The 14,254-nt window shown below is 37.3% G+C and overlaps 1 long non-coding RNA gene across 2 annotated transcripts; it reads right to left on the minus strand.

The window, feature by feature from the left end:
- Positions 1-326: 326 nt before the first annotated feature.
- On the minus strand, positions 327-6,693 carry LOC108435009. Of its 2 annotated transcripts, none has more exons than XR_005130160.1 (4): positions 6,563-6,693; positions 5,101-5,300; positions 2,823-3,010; positions 327-544 (listed from the first exon to the last, which is right to left on the minus strand). It is a non-coding gene; the product is annotated as an uncharacterized LOC108435009 (long non-coding RNA). The 2 variants fall into 2 exon arrangements; XR_001858411.2 differs by lacking the exon at positions 6,563-6,693 and adding an exon at positions 6,474-6,551.
- Positions 6,694-14,254: the final 7,561 nt, after the last annotated feature.

The following is a 14,254-nucleotide window of genomic DNA, read 5'->3' on the forward strand; positions in this document are numbered from 1 at the left end:
TGAATTTACGTGTGTGAGCATGTAACAGAAGAAGGGAAAATTCCTTTTATGTAGCTGAATTATTTGTGTCTAATTCGTCATTATACTGTATGTTGAATCATGATATTCCATGTTTTGACCGCTCTTAGTATTATATATCATACATTATACACGTCTTCAAGACACATTATTAATCATAATTTTGTTTTAATTTTTAGTGTTACAAAGTATAAAAATCATAAAAAAAAGAAAAACAAAAACACCCCTCCAGAACTAACACCAGATTACAATAATATTTACATTTATAGTAAGTGTATTTAAAAAATACACTTAAAATATGTGTTAAACTAATAGTAAGCTGTTATCACGTGACAAGCTGGTCATCATCATATTGTAAATTCTAGTGCTACAGCACTAGAATGTTTCAATAATGATTTGAAAGAATTAGAAGCTTGTACAATACCAAATCCCACTTTGGAAGCCTTTAATTCATAGGAAAATATGCCTTAGATGCTTTGCCACGTGCACCAGTGCAAGGTATTTCAACTTCATCCATGACCTTATCCTAAAAAAAGATAACATATTGCACATTGAGAAATGAAGAAACAAATATTTGTTCACCTTGCTGTAATGTTTGCATCATGAACCTTATATTAAAAGAAAATTAACATTGGTGGTTGCTACACTGGCAATTAAGTCTGTATGTCTAAGTTTTGCCCCCTTGGATCAAGATTATTGTACTGTACCAGTGCTGCACTGGATGACTTCCATTTCTGACTTGAATGTACTGTTATTCTCAATAAAATAAACTCTATTGACAATTATTTGTCTTGAAATATGAACTTACAACAGTTTGCTTTGTTTTGAAATGAAAAAATGTAGGACCCTAGAGAACCATAAAATTATAATAACAAACATAACAAACAAAAGGTTAGTTGGGTATATACATCTGGTCTTCTAATTATCTTGAGGTATCTGTTTCCCATGAACACAGACCATTCCGCTTTGGTCAGAACCAAATCTTGAGTCTTCAAAACGGTCATTTTTACAAGGAAAAAAAATGTTCAATGTAAATTAATGTGAACAGGTTTTATTATATAACTTTGGACCATGTTTGTGTCTACTAATCTCTCTCTTATATCTCTGAACAAGTTTTCTTTTGTCTGCTAAGCTCTCTTTCTCTGATATTAATCAGTGGTCGAAGCAGTAATAAAGCAGAGTTCAATAGAGACTGCCCAACCTGGGATACAAATAACTTTTCATAAACAATGAAACTTGTTCAAATTCCATGCCAAGTTTGCTGTGTAACCTCTTTGTGCTCTCAATAACCTATTTAAAAAACCTGTATAATGTATATTGGTATCAAATAATTTGCACTTAAATACTACTGTTAAGACTAAGTATAGGAGTGTACCATTAATGGCCTACCACTGTCCTACTTACAGTACACTGTTTTATGAATTATTTAAGAGTGTAATGGTTCACAGAATTCATATTTTGGTTAGAAATGCTGGTGTCTTGATTCAGTACATTTCTCAATACAGCAAACCTTAGAAGTGCCTGAAAATCTGACTTATGTTATTTTGTCAATGGTTACATTTCCAGGTTATTAGAGTACAGAACCCAAAAATGTAATAATTTACCAATAATGTGATAACAAGCAGAAATGGGATTTTGCATTTAACATGGACAAAAAACATGAAAACGAACATAATAACAATAATATGCCTAAAAATGTGACACAATGCCTTAACGGATAATGCAATAAGACTTTTACTGAAAATGTAATATGTCATTGCATTATTGAGAATTAGTTACATTTTCAGTTTGACCATATGTAGTACTTTATTACATTACAGACAAGAACAGAAGGTTTTTTATTATCAGAACATTGAGTCATATGTGTGCATACTGAATTGTGAGGGTTGTATTGAACAATAAAAAGGGTACCTTGTATTGTTGCACTCCTAGAATTAATGAAAGTCTTGTCACATGTGCACCAGTACTTTTATTGTGCCGCTTCATTTCTGCAGTCTGAGGTGTGTAGCATGTCAGTTCATATCATGCAGGCCATGATTTTTCTGACACTGCATCCTTCACAAGTTTTAAATGTGGAGGTAATTATTTCAGAGAGTATGGTTTATTTCTAAACCGTCAATAGATCATAGTGTGACATCTGTGACAAAATAAAAAATGCTCCACAAAAATATTGAAGGAGAAAAATCAGCAAACTATTAATAATTTGCTCCACCTCATCCATCAGCCAGAGTCCCCCTAGTTAAGAGTCAATTCCCAGCCATCGCGACACCTCAAGCATTTTTGTTTTTGTTCCCTAACTTGGTCGCTTTAACAGACCGGTCAGTTCATTGAATAGGGGCAGAGCCCAAGGATTCAATACCCTGACAACTGCAATTACTCAGGGCACCCAGCACTGTAAGGACATCGGGAGTCTGCTGCAGTAATAGATAGTCTGAAGAGCATTTTTCAGCGGGGTCCCTTATTTAACTTATTCCACCATAGGAGAATCTACAAGATTTGTCAAGGTCCATTTCAAATAAGACTTCATTTGAATTTAACCACATAGCAGGCAGTTATGTTTTCTTAAATGATATTGATGTATGCTATAAAATGCAATTATTAACATCTGTAACCTACATTTCATGGCAACTTGGGCTTAACTCCTCCTCCTTTCCCTTGCATTGGCATTTACATTCATTTATATGAAGCAGTGCCATATAGGCTATACCTATGTATATTTTGGAAGTTTTAACTAAAGTCTACCTTTGACAAGGTAAGTGTGTGACTGGGTATTTGAAATTGTCCTAGGAGACTTCATTCCCTACCTACACTGTGCTGGAGTCAGAGGTGTGCAGCCCCACTGGACGAGCTTGATGGATAGTCCTCTCTTTGTGAGTTTCCATCCACTGCTTCCGGAGGGGATGTGACATAAATAATTGGTGTCACTCCCATCGACCGAGTGCCACACTTGGAGAAAGAGCTGGAGTGACTCACATAACACACTGCAGAATGCCTACAGAGTACATGCAGAGAAAGTTAGTGATAATAAGATAGATCAAACTAGGTAGAATGCATCATTCTAACAGGTAAAGAATTTTCCACTTGACATAGAATAACTGACATATTATTTTCCGTCTACTGCAAGATTTTCTTTTTTCTTTAATTAAGTCATGAATAAGAGGTTTCCTCATGGTGGTAAGCCACTGTAGTTTAATAAATTTAAAATCATTTAAATTATTATAGTGCTCATAACACCATTGCTCTTCCAGCTACTAAAAATGTATAATAATGTATAATAGTAATGTCTAAACAATGACTACAGCCATAAAACAATATAAGAAAGTAAATTTCAAAGACATAAAAACACACTCACAAATTTCAAAGACAAAAAAACACACTCACAATGTCACAATGCCACAGCATATTCCCTGTTATAGTCACTAATGTTATTATTGTAGCTTAATCTTGGATAAAATATATAAGAAAAATGTTCAAATCTCCTTTCCTTTATAAATGAGAAAAGGCTCGAGAATCTTGGGAAAAAGTCAAAATCTGGATGCATGTGCATGCCAAAAACACACAACCTTTACATGCCAAAGTGTATGACAATTCAAGCTAATAAACAAAGTAGTCATGAGAATTAAGAAAATTAAGAATTGAACTGTGGGCCTGCATAAGGCTTGTCACAAAAAATCTTATGTACTACAGTCCTTCTTCAAGTCCACATTTTTGTGACGCCAACACTGTGCAGACCTAAAGGACCATCATCCTCATTAAAGGCTCATATAGAGCACTTGTAAGCACCTCTCTGAATTCTAGAATGAGAAATAGGACATGACACAGCCTCATGATCCTCATTTGCACTTTTAACTGACCATTTGCACAGTTCTTTGAAGAACTGCCTCTCTTAATCACTGTTGCTACATCAACCTGTCAGCTCAGGTCACCTGATAGCATTTATATCACTTTAGACTCCTCACAGACTAAAATGATCATTAAGGGAAAATTCTGAAGCACAAAGAGGAGTACATTTGATTTTATATGAAGCATGGACATACTTGAGAATGAACAAAATATAAATGTAGGCCAAAAAAAAAGATTCTGGCCACTGTCTGTAAAAATAGGTCAAATAAGGAGGAGGTTTCAACGATGGAAGTTACCTCTCCCCTTCTCCTATGAGTTAAAACAAAGTTAGATCTAATGCTGGAGCTATGGGTTATGAAACATTATATGTTTAAGAATTGTTCTTTTATACAAGGCCTTTTACAGGAACTACAGTAACTTATATATAATCTGATTAAGAAAGTTAAGAAAAGCTAATTTAGTTAGCTACCCAATCTTAACATTGTTCTGTCATGTTTCTCAGCATTAGACTTTACAATTAAACATATGTAAGCAATTACAGTAAATAAAGTTTAGCCTATTTTAGAGCAAACGTAAGTCTTTAATAGCTTTATCCTTGCAGCTTACATTTAAACTTTTTTCTAACTTCAGGAATGAAATAAAAAATTATCACCAACCAAATGATCAAGACAATGTGTGATTAAATTACACATTAATAAGTAACACATTTTAACCACCTCTTAGTCCTAATAATTCTGACAAATGTACTGCTTCCATTATTATCAACGCAGAGATCTGTCTTTCCTTTCAGATTTTCCTTTGCTTGACAAAGGAAGTAGAGCCTAGAGACAGCTGTAACTGGCTGAGAGGCATGTCCGTCACTTTTTTACAGTCACTGTAGCATCACAGGGCTGCAAATCCATCAACTGGCACAGGGCTATACAGACCCCTGTAGTTTATGTAGCAAGATTCAAACTGCTAATTCACTTGTTGGTCATATTAGACACACCTTTCACATAAACTAACCTCACAGAACACTATTTCCTCAGGAGAGACAGAAAAATTCCCAAAAGTCCCATTTCTAGTATTGAGGTTGTATTTATGCTGACAACTTAGAAGCGTGAAGCCTCTTCAAATTGTGAACTGAACAAAACTAAGTGTTGTTAAGACCAACATGTTTGGAACTGAAACCTGGAATCCACGATTGCCCAAACTTGCTTGGAAATGTAGACAAATAAGAAGAAATAAAGGAGGAAACACCTGCTTTGCTGACGAGGAGCTATTTCCACCCTCAGCGCTGGGAGACGTGGAGCTCTATTCCGGTGGATAACACAGGGGGCTTTCCCCATTTTCCCTGTTTACCTTCAAGTGCAGTGCCAGCAGCCAGCTGCACAGAGCTGCTCCCCTGCAACCCCATGCTCCCATGCCTCCAGATGTTTCAAACAAACAAGTGTGCCAGCCTGTTGATAGGGAAGAGAGACATGTGACCCTCGCTGCCAGAATTTCCTGTTAAAAGCTTAATGCATCGCACAGGTGGATGTCAGACACAAGTGCCATGCAGTGTGCTGTGTTTGGGGCCATTTTGTCTCGGTTAGGCCTCACTGAATGCTTTACCACCAGAAATGAAATTCTGCCTCAAATTAAATTGTGTCAAACTGTTGTACATAAATAAAGTGTGCTACATAAATTCTTACCAAAAGAGGCAAACTGAAAGACAATGGTTATATTTTATTCATACGCAATGGTTTGACATAACTGAAGCTTGAACCTTTTACCACAGTTAAAACCATTTTACTGCCGAATGGTTGCCACGATGCAATTCCTCTCTCATAACCTAACTAATGGGTTCATCAGATTCACTGTAATTACTAAATAATTCACAGTAGTTAATGAAGAGTAAGTCTTACTATGGTTATGTAAAGCTATTGAAGATTACAGTCGCACATCACACATTCAATTTTTCTTCTAGTTAGCTGGCTAGTGTATTAGCGTCAACCAAGTTAGCATTTGTCATATTTTGTGCCGTTCTGGCTACACAAGAAACGTTCGCAAACTTACATCTGCATCTTTGTGTGTGTTTCATATTGAGAGACGAGATAAAAAATAAGCAGGTGAAGCAGAACAAATGCTGGCACAAACAGCCCTTTCAAGAGCTGTCACAAACTTTAGCTGGTGAGCTACTAGCTAGCTAGGTTAATTAAGCTAACTGGTAGCAAACAAACAATACTCCCAAAAGATCGTTGGTTTGATGTGATCACGTGGTACATTATCAGCTTCTTGATAGGCTGTTTCATGAAAGTCGAGGAGCTGAGAAGCACCGGTCGAGGTGAGTTTCAAACAAGTTTAAATTGTTCCTTAAAAGGGCCCTCTGGCGAAAATAATTATTAAAAAAATAAATAAATAACTACAACTACGTTTGTCCTAAACACTGTAAACATCCACGCATTCGACGCTGATGCCATTAGTCTCTAGAGTGAGATTTTCCAGTATGAAGTCTAGGAAACATCCCTCATTAACGCTAACTATGTATCTCGAAGGTTGGAGGAGAAACTAGCTGTAAGCATGTCAGGGCGGACACTCGGAGACGGGTTTGTTTCTTATTTATTTGTTCACTTACTCACTTACTTACTTACCCCCTGACTCGCTGGATAACGCTGAAAGAATCTAGACAGGTAACAGCAGTGTTAGGGAGCCAAATATCACGTCTCTACGTAAGTCGTACCTTAGAAGATTTATCAATGTCATGTGGTTCCCAGCGGTTGTACGACACTTGCGTAATGCATGCTGGATATTGTAGTGAGAAAACGCTGATGGATGAAAACACATAAAGGACACAAAATAGTGAATTCTGAATATACATAATATGACAAATAACACTTCAAATGCTAGGCTGGAATTTAGTTTCGTGCACATTTCAGCATAAAATAAAAACCTGAACAAAAAACTTGCATTTTCAGGGGTTAAATACATTTTACTACTCTACCTTGCCATAGAGTTGTTGCCTTTTATATATTAAATATTTGAAATATTTCAAAAGGCATCATTCACAAAATAAAGCGACAATGTATTATAGCATCAAAGCTGGAATGGCATGACCTTCATTCTTTATGATATAGGCCCTATGCCAAGGCCATGTCTTCTCAAGCCATCAGCTCTGGACAAAGACTGATTCCAAAGAGGAAGCGCAACGTGTGAGGTTGTCCCAGCAGCCACATCTAAACAACTCACTCTCAAATGCATTGTCTAGTTTATTGCTGAGTTGATTTGTCCATCGTCTCATATAATAAAGAGAGAATGAATGAGAGAGCCCCTGTCCGGTTTGATGTGTGAGACGGTCAGAGGAGTTTTCCCACACGGTGAGAGGAAGAGTGAAAATGCTCTCACACTATACAGCTTCAGCCCCCCTCTTTCCATTTAGGAAGCACCCTGGATGGTTGTGAATGGGGTTTCTCTCCCTTTGTCCTCAGATGGAAGGTGATTGGCACAGTTTACACTAGGTGTGTGAGTGTGGGAAGGTGATGTGGCTGAGAAAGCTCTGCTTCACTTTTACCATGCTGTTCCTTATTGTTCCTTGAAAGGTTATGCCAATGGACCCATTCAGTAAGTCAATATTAATTAGTCATATGAAAGGATGTACTTGGATACAGCGTCTTTGGAGGCCAATATATATAAACAATTATTTATTATGAAAAAAAATTCTAAAATTGCGCAAAAGTCTTAATGTGCAATATCCGATTATGTCTTCTTCATAGCATTTTTTCTGTAATCTTTGGAGATTGTTTATAATTTGAAACATTCTTGTCTTTTTCTTTCATGCTAAATCAAATTGTTCTGTATAAAAGAAGTAGCTTCACACACATAGAAAAGTAAATGCTAAAATCCCATTTAAATGGCAACAAAAATATCCTTTGAGTCATAAGTCAAGAATTACTGACACCAGGAAATGGGCCTGAAAGCAGGTTATATTTATGCTTTTCCTTCATTAATTTAGTCATTTGTATATACAGCTGTGTGGGCATCCCTTGTCAAATTACATGGTTTGTTGATCTTCTAAGTAAAAATAAGGTAACACATTCTTTACAGAGAACTTCTGCACATGTTAATGCACAATTATGGTTTACTTGCATTAACATATTGAAAAATATAAGAATAAAATGTGGCATGTGCAAAAGTTTTAGTACATTTTATGTTTTTTAAACTTAACTTTAAAATAAGTAAATGAATAAAAAAGGAAATTGTGAAATAATTGTTCTCAAGTTCTATTTGATTGTCTAATGTTTGCATGTGCATTGAATTGTCCTCAGGATTTGACCCACCTCAAGCCTTTTGTTCTGAGGCTCCTGGCAACCAGAGACCACTGGCCCCAACAGCCTGGTCAATAATCTATCCCAGATTCGGGGTCATGATTTGCCAGCTTGGCCTGCACACTTTGAGACAGATGTTACAGATGTTTCACTCACATATATGCATACAGGGACACACACACACACACACATAAACACGCACAATGGAAGGGAGCAGAAGGACAAATTTTGCTGTGTTAGCACATGGTTGACAATATGGGTGGAGGCTTTCTCTTCTTTTCTCTTTCTCTCGCTCCTCTTTCTTTCCCAGCGCTATTCAGGTTATACTGGGGGACAGGATGCAGCGTCTGGGGACCTGGCTTGTGGGGACGCAGTATCCGCAGACCCTGGGAAAAGCAGGGTGAGAAAGAATGAATACATAACCAGGACACCCTGAACAGAGTTCTCATCGCACACCTGCAGTAGATGCTGTCAGAGGGGCCCCTCTTGCTGAACATCACAAACACAGGTGGTCTACCCCAAACCCACAGTAGCCTGGCCACAAAGTCATGCTACTTCTATGTGTGAACATGCAGTCAAAAAAAAAATATTCCCATAGGAAACAAAACACGTAGGAAACAACTTTGCGGTGTTGTAAGATTTATTGTTCCTCCTTGATATAATATTGTTCATGTAAGTTTTCATATTAATCTGATAGATGTCTTCCTGATTTGAAGGAAAATGCAAGGACATTTGTTTAGGATGAAAACATTAATCAGAGGCTCATTGTTTAAATTGTTTGATGCTGAGTGTGTTTCCTTTCCTTTGTTAAACATGGAATCCCTCAAATGTGTGAGCATGAAATACAGCAAGATGAATGATTTCACATGATAGGTGACTGACCAGGACATTAGAATCACAGTGTGCATTAAATTTTTTGGGACCTTCTATTTTTTTTGTATTTTGTTTGTCATCCCTGGGCTGGACATTACTCAACACTGAAAATGGAAAAAAATATAAATAAATACAACTTTGTTTCCAAAAAGTTAGGACATGATGCAAAATGTAAATACAAACAGAATGAAATCATGAGCAAATCATGTAAAGCTTAGATTTTAAGTGAATGTAGTACAAAGACAGCATATTCAATTTTGAATCTGAGAAATTGAATTGTTCTTTGAAAAATATATGCCCATTTTGAATTTGATGCCAGCAATGTGCTTCAAAAAAGTTGGGACAGGGGCTTGTTTACCTCTGTGTTGCATCATCTTTTCTTTTAACAACAATCTGTGTTTGGGAACTAGGAAGACCAATTCATATAGGTTTTTAAAATGAATTTTTTTACCATTTTTTTAGTGATATATGATTTCAGCTACTCAACAGTTTGTGGTCTCTTTTCTTGTAATTTTTGTTTCATAATGCACCAAATGTTTTTAATGGATGGCAGATCTAGACTGCAGGTAGGCCAGTTTAGCACCCACTCCTTTCCTATGAAGCCATGCTGTTGTAATACATGCAGAATATGGCTTGATATTGTCTTGCTGAAATAAGCAAGGCCTTCCCTGAAGAAGACATTGGGTGGCAGCATATATTGCTTCAAAATCTGTTAATGGTGCCTTCACAAAAGTTTGCCCATCCTACATGCACTAATGCATCCCCATACTGTCACTGTTGATGGCTTTTAAACCATGAGCTAATAACAAGCTGGGTGGTCTCTTTCATCTTTAGCCCAGATGACATGGCGCACATGATTTCCAAAAGGAATTAAACATTTTAATTTGTCAAACCACAGGGCACTTTTCCACTTCGCCACAGAACATCTTAAATGGGCTCAGGCCCAGAGAAGATGGTAGCATCTCTGGACTGTAGACCATGAAATCAAGTTCTACAAGTTTTTTGTCTTCTACCACTTTACATAGAGAAACATTACTTGCCCATGCAGTGTTTGCAGTGGCAAATCCCTCCTACGTTTTTTATTTTTCAAGAGATATTTCTGATAACATTACATACATGCTCATCTAGGTGTATATGTAAGGGAAAAGTCAAAGAAAAGTAAGTGAAAAAAATAGGAGTTTCCAAAACTGAATTTTAAAAAGTTAAAATTTATAGAAAAGGGGGAACTCCTAACAACTGTGAAAGACCTGGTTGACCATTAAAATTGTACTTAAAGCTTTTATCTTTAAGAGAAAGAACAAAATCCAGCTTCACTCTTGCTTCAAATTATATCATTTGTGAGCTTTGCTACCCTCTAGTGGCAATTTCTGTACATGTACATTCGAAAGTGTTAAAAGAATTTCTGTGATTCATAATAACCCATACTCAGCACCCACTTCGGATGGGAAAAAGGTGGGGGAATATGTGTACCAGTATTTAGTCATTAAGCCACACTGTACAATGGAAAGATCAAATACAGAATCCCCCTATAATGTAATAGAACGGACTACAGGGTGTGTTTGTAAAGTGGCACAGTATGAACTGCTGATTAAAGTTTGGAGAGGTTGTAAATGTGAATACATTGTCTGGAATGAACAAATAATGTGCTCTAAACAGGTCCAGTTACAATTACAGATAGGTGGTTCACAGGTCGGTCTAAAAGCTTTGATCTGTGTGAAATAACTTGTGACTTGCTTGCTTGCTTGCTTGTGACTTATGCCACAACACATAATACCACAAAAGACTAGACAAACTCAGCTTGCTCTGCTTGTGTGCTTCCTCTGTCTCATCAGTTGTTTTCTCTGTTCTGTTACCTAGGCTTAAAGATTTATTTATCCATTGGTTTTATACAAACTGGCCAGAAGTTCACAAAATAGCAGATAACTGATATTTAGCAGAAAATATCAGTTTTTCACAAATTCACCATTTTTGTTGTTTAATCTTGCACTAATTTATAGGCCACATACACAAACATTAGTTAGGTTGCTAGCTCAAGTAAGCTAATTTCTGAAAGAATTTTTTTTTTTTTTTTATTCATAGATTTAATGAACCCTCTGAGTTGCCAGTTTATCTAGCAACCTATCTATCAGTCTGCATTTCAATTTGCCAACAGAACAGCTGGAGTTCAACTAGATATGGATTCTACAAATGCTGGGTGTGTTGTCCACAGATCATCATGTGGAAATAACAGCTTTGCGCAGTTGCTGTAAATTGGTCGTCTTGCTGTCTTGCAAGCACGTGAAGAAATCTTGCTGTCAATCTCAAGATTGCTGTCAATCTTGAGCCATTCAATGACAATACTTGCCTTGTGAGATGGTTAATATGATAGAAGTGTCCATCCAAGTGTGGATAGACTAGCCATGGAGGAATGAACTATGTAAGAACCAGCTTTTAGATTTGCTGTGCTTTTCAGAACGTTCTTTAGTGGGTATAATGTGTTCCATCAAAACATTTCCCAAACGATCACGTTTGATGAAAGGTGGGGGTCTGCTTAAAAAACTTGCAACTCAGTGTATAATGTCAGTTTAACTGAAAACTGTGACTTCCCAACAGTGTCACTGCTCTGCACGGAAGACACTCCTCCACTTGTGAAGGGGGTTGTGGGAGGGTATTAAACTGAGGATGTTCTAATGAATGAAGGTGAGGCTTTGAGGTGTTATGTTTTCTGAACAGATTAATAATCAAATGATCATTAGGATTCAACTTCAATCGGTGAGAAATGTTTGTAGATTTTAAGGCTGGCATAATAACACAGAAAACTTCAAAACAAGATGAGAAAAAAGACCATTTTTAAAACATTCAGCAGTATATGCACTAAAAGGGGTGTCAATCTCAAAAAAAGGATCATTTTGAAAACTCAACAAATAGTGTGTGTATATATAAATATATATATATATATATATATATATATATATATATATATATATATATATATACACACACACACACACACACACACACACACACACTGCATTTCCAAAAGTATTCAGTAGTCTGCCTTCACACGCATATGAACTTGAGTGTAATCCATCCATAGGGTTTAATATGATGTTGACCCACCTTTTGCAGCTATAACAGCTTCAGCTCTTCTGGGAAGGCTTTCCACAAGGTTTAGAAGTGTGCAGCCTAGTCTTCCACACCAAACTCATTGGACCTTGCTTTGTGCACTGATGCACAGTCATGTTGGAACAGGAAGGGCCATCCCCAAAAGTTTCCCACAAAGTTGGGAGCATGAAATTGTCCAAAATCTCTTGGTCTGCTGAAGCATTAAGAGTTCCTTTCACTGGAACCAAGGGGCCGAACTCAACTCCTGAAAAACAACACCACACCACAGTCCCTCCCTCCACCAAACTTTACACTTGGCACAATGCAGTCAGACAAGTAGTGTTATCTTGGCAACCACCAAACCCAGACTCATCCATCGGATTGCCAGATGGAGAAGCGTGATTTGTCACTCCAGAGAACACGTCTCCACTGCTCTAGAGTCCAGTGGCGACACTTTAAACCACTGCATTCGACGCTTTGGATTGCGCTTGGTGATGTAAGGCTTGGATCCAGCTGCTCAGCCATGGAAACTCATTCCATGAAGCTTTATATGCACTGTTTTTGCGCTAATCTGAAGGCTACATGAAGTTTGGAGATCTGTAGTGATTGACTCTGCTGAGTTGGCAGTTGGTGACCTCTGACCACTATGTGCCTCAGCATCCGCTGACCCCGCTCTGTCATTTTATGTGGCCTACCACTTCGTGGCTGTTGTTCACAATTGCTTCCACTTCGCTATAATACCACTGACAGTTGGCTCTGGAATATTTAGTAGCGAGGCAATTTCATGACTGGGCTTGCATAGGTGACATTCTATCACTGTGCCATGCTGGAATTCCTGTTCCTGAGTTCCTGAGAGCAACCCCTTCTTTCACAAATATTTGTAGAAGCAGTCTGCAGGCCTAGGTGCTCGGTTTTGCACATCTGTGACCATGGAAGTGATTGGAACACCTGAATTCAATTATTTGGATGGGTGAGTGAACACAATATTGTTTATATACATTGCAACACTGCAAGATACACACACGCACATTTATATATGTATATATATATATATATATATATATATATATATATATATATATATATATATATATATATATATGTGTGTGTGTGTGTGTGTGTGTGTGTGTGTGTGTGTGTGTGTGTCCAGATAGCATCGGGCTGCAAGCCTAATCTGGCTCTTGGGCCCTGAGTTTGGCATGTAGGTACAAACCCATAATTAGATCTTGCCACTTTGGCAACAAAAGTCCTGAGATGAACCTTCCAGGAAGTCATTAGCTTTTTATAGATTGACTTAACCTTAAATAACACTATGGGTAAACAAATGTATGCTCAGATATAGCTACATATTTACATATGTGTATTACATACACATAAGCAGTCTGCAGGCCTAGGTGTGCCATATGTATACACAATATATATATGTGTGTGTGTGTGTGTGTGTGTGTGTGTGTGTGTGTGTGTGTGTGTGTGTGTGTGTGTGTGTGTGTGTGTGTCCAGATACCATTGTGCTGCAAGCCTAATCTGGCTCTTGGGCCTTGAGTTTGGCATGTAGGTAGAAACCCATAATTAGATCTTGCCACTTTGGCAACAAAAGTCCTGAGATGAACCTTCCAGGAAGTCATTTGCTTTTTATAGATTGACTTAACCTTAAATAACACTATGGGTAAACAAATGTATGCTCAGATATAGCTACATATTTACATATGTGTATTACACTTGTGAGGGTATTTATTTATGGCAGAATACTATAGTACAACTGAGAAGTACTACATAAATTGAGAACTACTGTAACCAATAAAGTGTATGTGCTATATAGCTCATACATGTAAAATACATGAGCAGAAATATGTTCTCTGTAGGGGATGTGTACTAATTTACTATATTTAACTTTGTTGAATATGACCAAAACATGTCATTTTACATTGTCATTTTGCATATAACTGTGTACAGGATGGTCCACATCCACTTATAGTTTACACCACGCCACATCTCTGAACCAAAGCCACAGGCATGCAGATATTCTAAGTGATAGTTTTTTTTTTTCTAAGCACTAAACAGATACAGATTAAGACAGAGATAATGCAGTTGCAGTATTCCCCTCCTGAAGATCTTCTAAAGCTACACTAGAAGTCATAAAGTGTTGTGGGGGC

Source organism: Pygocentrus nattereri, chromosome 4 (assembly GCF_015220715.1).
Source record: "Pygocentrus nattereri isolate fPygNat1 chromosome 4, fPygNat1.pri, whole genome shotgun sequence".
In the NCBI taxonomy this organism is placed as follows: domain Eukaryota; kingdom Metazoa; phylum Chordata; class Actinopteri; order Characiformes; family Serrasalmidae; genus Pygocentrus; species Pygocentrus nattereri.